Genomic DNA, 12,261 nt, shown 5'->3' on the forward strand with positions numbered 1-12,261 from the left:
TTATATATCATAATATAATGTTGGAAATTGAAGTGGTACTTTGATGTAATTTACAGTGAGATTAAATTATATTATTCAGTTGTATGTATGTGGAAACTAGCACTTTCAGATTAATGAATTAGATTCACTTTACCTGAAATGGAAACACCATTTTAATACTGTGATTTTAAAAAGAATTATTTTGGCTCTGTTTCATTAGATATGTAACTGATGATCATAATGTGGCCTGGAAATACCAAGAGTTTTTCAAATAAAACCCAATTCCAATATCTACTACTTACTATGAGCTCTCTTACAATTCTCTAGCTTTACACATGAAATGGTAATAAAATAATACCTGCCACTTAAGGGTTTGTGAAATGCAAAAATATTTGGTGCTTCCCATAAAATTACTTTGCTCATTCTAAAGTGTATTAAAACCTTAGTAGTTATATATTCAAAACCCAATGCATCTGAAAGATCCTTCTATTTTATTGTTTTGAGTATTGGAATACAATTAATTTTACTATTGCTTTACCCGTAGATTTCTTTCACAGTATTGTGACATTTCACTTTCTTCTGAGTCTTTTTCACTCCGTGCATTTTGACAGAGGTGATTTAGCCTAGTCATACGTTGATCTTAGAATACTAAATAAACCTTTACCATTAAGTACTTTCCCACTCATTGGGACCTTGTAGCATAGAAAAGTGCTAATAGATTTCTAAGGTTTCAATCATTATAGAAGTAGATTGCCACCTCTTGGTCCCTTGAACAGTGACAGGATTTGAACCACAGACCTTTTGGTTGTTATTCTAGTGATAATCAATCATTGAGCCATTAGGAATCATAATATAATCTGTGTTTAAATGCATAACCATGGCATGGTTGACCAGGATGTATAACTAATGTCTATTCCAGTAGTTATTTCAAAATAATAGCTTGACCATTATATACTTTTGTCTGTATGTGCTTTATGTATTTTCTTCACAGTTTTGCCTAAAGTCAAGGAATAGTTGGTTCTATTAGTAGTTACAACAATGTATTTTGCTGTGATGTGCTATTGGCTGGTGGAAATGCTTTTGATCATTGATTTCAGAATATGAATCTATGGAAGATAATAAGCCAGAAATTTAAGTAAACATTACAGCTTTAAAATTAATTAATTTCTTAGAGTTTGCTCTAATAATTTAAAATCTCAGAAGGTCATGTTCTTTACAATAAATATCTCTGATTTGTTTGCCACTTCCCTTCTGGAGAAGCAGTAAGTGTTAATATTTTGTTGGAATAGCTTCTTATATATTTTCTAGAAAGAATTCTCTTTGAATTCAATCACAAAAATACTTTTACCTTCTAGCAATATGTTGTTCTTTGGTTTTATTTTGTCCTTTCATATATTAATCTTAAATTGGTAAAAATGTGACTTCCTTACATGTCCTATAGTGTTGGCAATTATTTTTTTCTGTTCTATGGCCCATTGCACTTCTATATTATTGTGCATACAGATAGTACTTAATTTAATGAGACTGGATACTTTATTTAGGGAGGAAGGTAGGTGAAGAAGAGGAGAAATTTCATTATTGAACCCAAAGGAGCTTTAAATGTTAGTAACAACAACAACAACATTATAGAGAGAGCTCAGTTGGCCTAGTGTACAGAAAGTGATTCTACCAAGCCAAAGGTGAATAATTTTAATCTGTGGCCATCAGAACTGGTTTTAATTGTTTTTGGTAAGACATTCTCCTACGTGGTATAGCACTGGTCTGTCTGTTTGCTGTACAGAGGTAACTTGTGGTTGCTGTGATGCTGAACAATGTGACATTGATATATTAGATGAGATAGTGGCTACCCTGGGTGGACAGTGTTTGGTGTAGCTCCACGATTAAGACAAGCTTGGGAGCAGGAATGGCATCCACTTCCGAAATAGCATGCCTCCACAAACCCTGTGAACTTGGAGAAAGGATGAAAGTTATGCAAGTGTTCAGGTCTTCCATTCTTAGGGTTTCTATGAGTTGTCTAGGACTTGACTTGATGGCACTTAACAACAACAGTAACAATTATGTAAATGACAAGGGCTTTGCAGAGCAACCAAGAAAGAACAGGACTTGAAGTACAAGGACCAAGGAAGAAAAATGTCTTTCATTTGATTGCAAGGATAAAAAGAAAGAAAAAGAAATGTGAGCAGAATGAAGTGAGCTGTTGTTATTATCACCAGGTGCCTTCAAGTTGACTTTGACTCCTAGCAAGTGCACCACCATCTCCATAATATAATCTAAATCACTGTGACAGTTATCGTGTTAAGTCTAACTTATTGAGAATCTTCCTTTTTTTTTCTTTTCTCTGACCTTCCACCCTTCTGAGGTTGATGCTTTTTCATGTCGTCATCTCTCCTGACATAAACCCAAAAAGTATTTGAGATGAAATTTTTCCATCCTTGCCTCTATGGAACCGCCTAGTTTCACTTACTCCAAGAAAAACTTGCTTATTTTTGGTACTCCATGAGATATTCAGTACTCTTCTCCAACACCATATTTCAAAGTCATTAATTATTCTTCTGTCACCTTTATTCATAATCCAACTTTCAGGTGTACCAGAAGCAGTTGAAAATGTCATAGCTTAAATCTGGCACATCTTAAACCTTAAACTTACATGCTTGTTTTTTTTTTTTTTTAGAACTTTAGAGAAATCCTTTACAGCAGATTTTCTCAGGGTAGCCTATCTTTTGATTTCTGACTGGTGCTACCTTGGGGGTTGATTGAAGATCCTAGTAAAATGATATTGCTGATAACTTAAGTCCTTTCTTCATCTATAATGGTGTTGTCTCTTGGCCCCATGGTGAGCATTTTTGTTTTCTCGAGGTTGAGATTTAATCCATATTCAAGGCTGCAGTCATTGATTGTATAGACAACATCCATATACACATTCTATGGATCCCTTATCTGCTAAAATAATAAAATCATTCCTCTTCTGTTTTTTTTCATCTATGAACACACATTCCAGGCAAATGAAGCTTTCTAGACATTTATATCCATTTAAGGGCACTTTCTAAAGCTAAAACTATGAATCTTGAATTTTCAGCTTAAATAATTATTAGCATTGTTTTTGACCATTTAATATGTTTTTATGTCTCAAAGTCTATTAAACCAGAATGGCATTATTTTCAACTAAATGTCCAAAATTTGTCATCACTTTGAATTAAAATACATGTTTGGAAATATTTTTTACAACTTTGAAAAACAACAAAAGAAATAAATACTAAATTTAAAAATGAAGGGGAAATTGAATCAGAAAGCCTTCGGAATGATACTTCCCATCTGGCTATTATTCACACCATTCATCTATTGTTTCATTTTTATTTCCCTACTGGCCTCTGAAGACTTTTAAGATAAAACTGTTGGTTTCCTTGTTACAATGGTATTGAAGTAGGATGGAAATGAAAAGCTTAAGTCTTGAAGCAGAAGGACAAGGGCTGTAGACTAATTTATAGAAACTTTAGAAGGACCACAGGCTGTGAGTCTTCAGATCATTGAACTACCAAAGAGAATATATGAGTTCTGACCTGGCTATTATTGCTGTGTGCTATTGAGCTTGTTCTTATGTTGAACAAACAAGTTTGTCCTGGAAAAGGTGAAACCAAGTTACTGCTTTCAGGCAAGGATTTTGTAACTGTATCTCACATACCGTGGATATGTTGCCTAGAGAGACTAGTCTTTGGAGAAGGACATAATGCTTAGAAGGTCAGTGCAAGAGAAGAAAACCATGGATGAGATGGATTGAAAGAGTGATTGACTATGGCAATGGTGTCAAGTGTGTAAGAGAAGTGAAGTTGTCTTAAGATAGAGCAAGGTTCAATGCCATTGGTCATCAGGTTGCTATGAGTTGTAGTTGACTCACCATCATATAACAACCACAATCTGAAATCTGATGCATATATGAAAGCCTAATTTTTCTCTTCTGAGAATATAACAAAGGAGGGTGTTTTTACAGTTATGAAGAGGCATGGAAAATAGCATTTATCATGGACTTTAAAAATATAAATATTGAAGTCACAGAATGGTCATATGTATGATGCCTAATTATAACTTCCTTTCCGACAATCCTTTCCACCACCACCCCCATCTATGCCAGAACAGTGTTCATCATCTGTCTTCTCTTATCTGGAATAAGAAGTGAACTATAGGGTCAACTAGAGGAAAGGGAGAGGAAGGGAAGGGAGGAAAGTGCATATCAATGACGCAATTAAAACCTAACCTTTCGGTACACTCATTAAAACCACAACAAAATGTTAATAGAATGGGCCAATTGTGTTACAGATATATCAAGGAATATTAAAGGTATTCATCCATTTATGATAGGATTCTACTTTGATGATTGGAACTCTATTGTAAGTTTCTTCTGACTTATGTCATTACTCATTTTATGGTTTTAATTATTATTTATCTTTATTAAAAGTATGTTCATAAAGCTGTTCTTTGTGATTCTGTGTTGGGCATATTACACAAACTTACATTTATATTTTAATTTTATATTTAATACATAGGTTTAGAAGAGGCCATAGCAGTAGGGATATCATCACAACTGTCAGATGGATCTTGGCTGAAAGCAGAGAGTACCAGAAGAATGTCTATCTGTGTTTCATTGACTATGCATAGGCATTTGACTATGTGGGTCACAAAAAGTTGTGGCTAACATTGAGGAAATTAGCAATCATCTGATTATGTTCATGTGAAACCTATACTTTCACCATGAAATAGGACTCATTGCAAGGGAACACAGCATGGTTCAAAATCAGGAAAGTATGAAAGTAGTGTTTCAGGGGGAGGCTTTTGAACTCTGAAAGGTGGGCTATCTTCTTGTTGGTTGAGGATTGCTGTGGAACGTTTGGTTGTTTTTTCTATTTAAGGCTCTTGTTGATTGGTGTTATTATACTTTAGAGGAACATTCTTCTAAGTAATACAGCACTGGCCTGTCAGTCTTCTGTACTGAGGTAACCTATGTTTGCTGTGATGCTGAATCCTGTGCCATTGGTGTGTCAAATGCCATAATGGCCACCCATAGTGGACAGTGTTTGGTGGGAAGCAGGAGTGAGATCCTCTTTGTAAACAGCATGCCTCTGAAAACACTATGAAATTAGACAAACAACAGTAATTATTGTAAAGACTCAGCCCTTTGGTTCAAAGTGTTGCTATGCATCATGTTCAACTTGACAGCAATCAACAATAACAACCACAGTGCATCCGAGATGAGTCCTGTCTCCATATCTTTTTAATTTGTATGCTGAACATTTCACTCAGAAGGTTGGACTTTATGAGCAGGAATGTGGCATCAGGACTGGAGGAAGACTCATCAGCAGCCTGCGTTATGCAAATGACACAACCTTGCTTGCTGAAATTGAGGAGAGCCTGAAGCATTGGCCGCAGAGAGTAGACTGCAATATGGATTGAAGCTCAACATTAAGAAAATGAAGTTTCTCATCACTTGGCCAGTTGGTGGAACCATGATAGATGGAGAAGAGATTGAGATGGTTAACAATTTCAGTTTGCTTGGTTCCACAATCAATACTCTTGGGACCAGCAGTCAGGAAATAAAAAAACAAATTGTGTTAAGAAAATCTGCTTTCAGGGTCCTCTCCAGAGTGTTAAAGAGCAATGATGTCTGTAGAGACTAAGGTGCACCTGATCCAGACCATTATCTTCACAATTGCCTATTATGCATAAGAGATCTGAACAATGATCAAAGAGGACAAAAGAAGAATTTATACCTTTGAGTTGTGGTGCGGGAAAAGGGCATGGAAAATACCATGGACTGCCAAGAGAAATAACAGATCTGTTTCTTAGAGAGATAAAGACAAACTAATATTTTGAAGCAAGGATTTTGAGTCTCTGTCTTAAATACTTTGACGTGGAGGGACCCGTCCATGGCGAGTACATCATTCTTGGAATGGTGGAGGGACAGCAAAGGAGAGGAAGACTCTAGACAAGATGGATTGATATGGTAACTGGGACGTTGGGGGTACGTGTGTCAGAGACAGTGAGATTGACCCAGGATAGAACAGGATTAATAGTTATTTTGCATAAATTCACTGTGAGCCATGATAGACTGAGTGACATCTAACAACAACAACAACATCGATATTTAATAGATATTACTAACAATATGATGCTAAAAAACAAAATGAAACAAAAATAGATGTGTAGATTGAAGATGACCTAGATGGAAATGCAAATAAATCATATACAACAATATGAGTTAATTTTTGAACTTATAGTGTCTTGCCCACTAGTTTGAATAAAATAAGCCAAATACAAACAGATATTTATGTAAAATAAAAAAGCAGTTTTATATAAAAGAAAACCATAAAATTCATTGTGGAATTAGAAGTTATAGTCATGGCTATCTTTCTTGAGAAGTAGTAACTGAGCAACGGAAAAGAACTTTTTAATTATTGTTATTGTCTGCTTCTTGCATTATTTTCTGGATCAGTGAGTGTATTCATTTTGTGAAAATTCAAAATGCTATGTGCACTATGTGTACAAACTTGAGACTGATGAGTGCAATTTATGATTGCATTTTGCTTTACAATAAAGCTTGTGAAACCTGGAAAAATGAAAATGAAAACTTGTGTAGATATGATATTGCCTGAATTGATTATCTTAAGAGGAAACGTTCAACATCTTCAAAATTTTTTTCCCATTATTTGAAAAATTTTTTCTACTAGTAAGGAAGAGTCCACTTTTATTTATCGATCTCTCTCACTGATGATGTAAAACTGAGTTATAATTTCTTCCTTACATGTTTTTTATTATTCGTTCTGCTGAGATTAGATGCAGAGTAATTATAAGAAGTTCAAGTCAATGTAGTCTCAAATGCTTAACCTGCTGTATAAGTCCATGATTTCTATTATTAACATCTCCTCCTTGGTTCAGTTCCCCAGCTCTTCTGTGTCCCTTGGGTTCAAAGGTTTACTGGAAGATCCTCCAGAGACTTAGAACTTTCAGGAGAATGACTTACATGAGTGTAGATATAAACTGGTGAGCAATGAACCAGGCTGGATGCAGCTGGGTGGTTAGTCCACAGGTTTTGCTTAAGCAACAAGTCTTGCTGCTGAGCTCCCTTGTTGGTGTCTCCACACACCCTCACAGTATGGAAATAACTCTCTTATAGTAATCCTACAGCCGTTGTTGATTTGCAAATACGTGTATCCATAGTTAAGTTAGTTGAAAACCATTTCCTCAATTTAGGTTAACCCAATGGATTTTTTAAAAAGGTGATTTTAAAAGTAATTTACTGACACCACATCACCTTATTATTTTATTCTTAAGTTTTAATCTAGTAGATTCTAATAATATTACTATTTTAAAAATAAATAATGATTTACAAAAACCCAACTTTAAAATGCCTTTTTTTAACTTTATTTTGAGGAATTTAGAGAATCCTATAATTGTTTCCGTCTATCTGGATTAACTTTACAAAATATATTGTCAAATTTTTGTAGTCCTTTAACGTATTCCACACTTTTTACTAAAGGGGATTATTTTCCTTTATTTGTAATTATGTTATTTTATCTAGTTATTATTTTTATATTTAACATAGTGAGTATCAATTACTTTTTATTACTAGTTTTATAATATGTGGAAATGGAGCACTTGTACTTATAAAACTTATTTTTTAAAAGTACATGTTTTTATGTGCCTGCAACTCATAGAGAACCTATGTACGACAGCTCTGACGCCTGCACCGTCCTTAGCTAGTCTCACTTATTCCAACACACCTACCTCCATTGCCCCAGGTATTGTATCAATTCATCTCGTCTGGGCTCCTCTTTGCCTGTGCCATCCTTCCACCCTTCTGAGCATGATGTCCTTTTTGAAGGACTGTTCCTTCCTGGCCACGTGCCCAAAATATGTGAGAAAGAGCTTCAAAATCCTAGCCTAGAAGGAGAAACTTGGTTTCACCCTCTCCAAAACAGATCTATTTGTTTCCTTGGCTGTCTATGACTCTTCTCCAGCAATGAATACGTGACTTGAATTTGTACAATACTTCAATTAAATAAAGTTATAGTCTATTCTTTATTTCAGTTATATGCTGCCCATCTATATATATATATGTTTAACTGATGAGGTGAAATTAAGATCTTTATAATAGACTTCCCCCCTCTTTGTATGTGAGGCCCTAGAAATGTACCATAAGTCCCAAAGTAACAGAAATAATGTTACAGTATTTTACTTATTAGCAAATTAGCTCATTATTTCCTTGTTTTTATCCAGTATATTGGAGGAAGATATATTTTCTCGGGATATTGTTGCTGATGTTAGATGGATCTTGGCTCAAAGCAGAGAATACCAGAAGAATGTCTATCTGTGTTTCATTGATTATGCAAAGGCATTTGACTGTGTGGATCATAACAAACTGTGGCTGACTCTGAGAAGAATGGGAATCCCAGAACATTTAATTGTGCTAATGCGAAACCTGTACTTGGACCAAGAGGCAGTAGTCAGAACAGAGCAAGGTAACACTGCATGGTTCAAAATTGGGAAGGGTGTACGCCAGGGATGCATCCTGTCTCCATACCTTTTCAACATGTAGGCAGAGCAGATTATCTGAGAAGCTGGGCTCTATGAGGAGAATTGTGGCATCAGGATTGGTGGAAGATCTATTAACAATCTGCGTTATGCAGATGACACAACTCTGCTTGCTGAAACTGAGGAGGACCTCATGCACTTCCTGCGAAGGGTCAAGGACTGCAGCCTTCAGTATGGACTAAGGCTCAATGTCAAGAAGACAAAGATTCTCGCCACTGGACCAATTGGCAGCGTCAGGATGGATGACGAAGAGATTGAGATTGTTCACAGCTTCCGTTTGCTCGGCTCCACGGTCAACACTCTTGGCACCAGCAGTCAGGAAATCAAAAAGCGTATCGCGATGGGAAAGTCTGCTGTTAGGGGCCTCTCAAAGGTACTCAGGAGCAACAGTGTCTCTCTGGAGACTAAGGTGTGCCTGATACAGGCCATGGTCTTTGCAATCGCTTGTTATGCATCAGAGAGTTGGACAATGACTAGGGAGGACAGAAGGAGAGTGGATGCTTTTGAGCTGTGGTGCTGGAGAAGGGTACTGAATGTACCATGGACTGCCAGGAAAACAAGCAGATTCATCTTGGAGAGGATTAAACCAAGCTACTCCTTGGAGGCAAGGATTCTGGGGCTTCGTCTGACATACATTGGACACGTTGCCAGGAGGGACGGGTCCTTGAAGTGGGACATCATGCTTGGGAGGGTGGAGGGACAGCGCAGGAGGAGAAGACCCTCTATGAGATGGATTGATTCGGTGACTGGGGTAATGGGGATGGATGTGTCAGAGGCAGTGCAGTTGGCACAGGATAGAGCAGGGTTTAGGCTGTTGTGCACAGGGTTGCTGTGAGTCGCAAACGACTCGACGGCACATAACAACAACATAACATTACTGTTTTCAAGGCATATGTATATATCTCCTATTATTGTTACCAAAGCAGGTGCTCATCTACTATTTGTAATTTCTTTTTACACGTGGTTGGCTTGTTGTACAAAGAATTAATACAAAAATTTTCATTGGAACAATGCATCACCTCTTAACCAGAGTGCAGTTAATGGTAAAAGGTGTAAAAGAATAGTTATGTTAATGTTCATATATAAATTATAGTTTTTGTATGCTGATGTTATTTCTTTACGATGAAAAATAGCTATGTATCAGGAAAAGTGGTTGTCTTTCTGACTAACATTTGAACCTGAGTATAGAATTATTTATAAAAGATTAGATTTTTCTTTACTTCCATGTTTTTAAAATGAGTGATTTCTAAGAAATGGTTCATATTATTGAATAACAGCATGTTGGGATTTTTTTTTGTTTTCTTTTAGTACACTGTAATGGAATTCACAAACAACTGTATATGGTCACTGGTATATAGACAAATGCAGTATGTGTTTCAAGGATATGCTCTTAAAGTTTAGAAAAATAGCAAGACTCAAAGGTTTTTGCATTTGCATTTAAAATTTTTGTCTAAAGCCTTTAATGTTCATACTGACAAGCCAGTAGCAAAATGAAACCTCAGTTATCAGAGTCTAACTTTAAAAAATGTATCAGCTATAGAGAGACTGTTTTATTGAGGTGTGGGGCGTAACCTTGACCCTTATTGCTCAGTTCCTCTGACAGTAGTTCAATTCATACTTTACTTCAGAATTAGGAAATAATAATAATTAAAAAAAAACAGAAAATCAGACACAAATTGTTCACGTAAATAAATAAGGTGTTTTTCCTAATTAATAAATATTGATATCCTTTTAATTTCTAGAAGTATCATTTCATGATGTTTCCTGGATTTTCGCCACATCTTTTTACACAGGCAACTTTCAACAATGTATAAATGTTTGCTTTGTTATATAATGTTTGATGTTCTGCCTCTGTTCACATGGAATTTCTCTGAAGAAAAATAAAGGAAAAAAGGAGGAGCAGTAAGGAAGGGTACAAAATAGTAGCTGTCATTTATGGGATGAAGATTGTGTTGTTCCTTTTGTTAGGTGAAGTCGAGTATAGTAAGACTCATTGTGAATCCAAACCTTACCCTACCCTGCGCTATTCTCAAAATTTCTTACACACTTGAGCCCTCCTGGTTCCCCCCCCCCCGGCATTTCTATTTTTTATTTTCTACTAGTTTATTTTCAAAATTCAAATACATTGTCTTCAAGAACAAATTCTTTCAATTTCCCTCACCCCCCACCCATCGGATTGTACAACCCCATGATTAATCCCCAGCCACCCCAGCACAACCTCATCGCTCTGCTTCCAACCTCTCCTACCCCTCTTGGATCCTTATACTTATTCTACAATAATGGTTTCATACCATATTTTTTCCTTGTAGAACTGAGTTAGTTCACTCAATATAATGCTCTCCAGTCCTCCCAAGTTAGGTAATAATTTACAAAATCATTGCCCCTACATGCTGTGTAGTATTCCATTGTGTGAATGCATTCGTTTGTGGTTGGACATTTCGGCTGTTTCCATGATCTTGTGATGGTGAATAATGCTTTATAAACATTGGTGTACAAATCTCAGTTTGTGCATCAGTTCTCAGTTTGTCAGGGCATAAATGTGATATTGGTTACCCATGGTGGACAGTGTTTGGTGGGTTTCCCCTATTAAAACAAGCTTGGAAGCAGGAGTGACATCCACTTATGAAATAACTTGCCTCTGGAAACCTTATGAACTTGGAGAAATGATGATAGTTATACAGGTGTTCAGACCTTTCATTCATAGGGTTACTGTGAGTTGTCTACCACTCAGCGGCACTTAACAGCAACAACATATTCCAAGTAGTGGGTCATAAGAAATTTCTATGTTCAGTTTTTTGAGAAAAAGCCAAACTGCCTTCCAAAATGATTGTACCATTTTAAAATCCCACCAACAATATATAAGTGTTCTTTTTTGCCCCATCCTCTCCAACATTTATTACTTGCTACCCTGTTAAACATTGCCACTGTTGCTAGAGTGAGATGATACCTTATTGTGGTTTTAATTTGCATCTCTCTTCAAGTGTCTGTCATTCAAATATCTTACTCTGTGAACATTCTTTCCATGTCTTTTACCTATTTTGTAATTGAGTTATCATTATTTTTCTTGTGGAGGCACAGGAGTATTCTGTAAACTTTTGTTATACAATTCTTGTCTGAAATGGTATTACCAAACTTTTGTTCCCAGTCTGTAGGTTTTCTTTTCACCCTGTTGGAAAACAGGGTGTTTTTTATGCATACATGGATTTAATCTTTAGAAAGTCCCATGTAACCAAAACCGCATGGTACTGATACAGTGGCAAACACATAGACCAATGGAACAGAATTGAGAACCCAGAAATAGACCCAGCTATCTATAGTCAGCTGATATTTGATAAGGAAATCAAAGCTATCAAATGGGGAAATGATAACCTCTTCAATAAATGGTGCTGGCAAAACTTGACTTCCACCTGCAGAAAGCTGAAACAGGATCCACATCTCACACAATACACAAAAATCAACTTAAGGTGTACAGCCCAAAACCATAATGTTCATAAGAGACAAACTGGGATCAAGCTTAGAAGTGCTAATCTCACCCTGAAACCCACAGCGTCCCTTTTCAGCAGGAAGTAGCTAAGAGAATAGCCATCCCCTTTCCCTTATGAATCAGGGTGAAGTCTCTCTCAGGGAGGAGAGATAGGGAATGGCAAAGGACACACTGACAAAGGAGATTAAACAGAACTGGCTTTGACAAGCACTGTGGCA

At 36.4% G+C, this 12,261-nt stretch overlaps 1 protein-coding gene across 1 annotated transcript in view; it reads left to right on the top strand.

Annotated features, from left to right (window-relative positions):
* The window catches only part of PRR16 (proline rich 16), a 332,600-nt gene that overhangs the window by 179,436 nt on the left and 140,903 nt on the right, over positions 1–12,261 (top strand). The gene's annotated exons all lie outside the window — the stretch shown is intronic.

This window comes from Elephantulus edwardii, unplaced genomic scaffold, assembly GCF_000299155.1.
Source record: "Elephantulus edwardii isolate Elephantulus edwardi_28Jun2011 unplaced genomic scaffold, EleEdw1.0 scaffold00046, whole genome shotgun sequence".
NCBI lineage: Eukaryota > Metazoa > Chordata > Mammalia > Macroscelidea > Macroscelididae > Elephantulus > Elephantulus edwardii.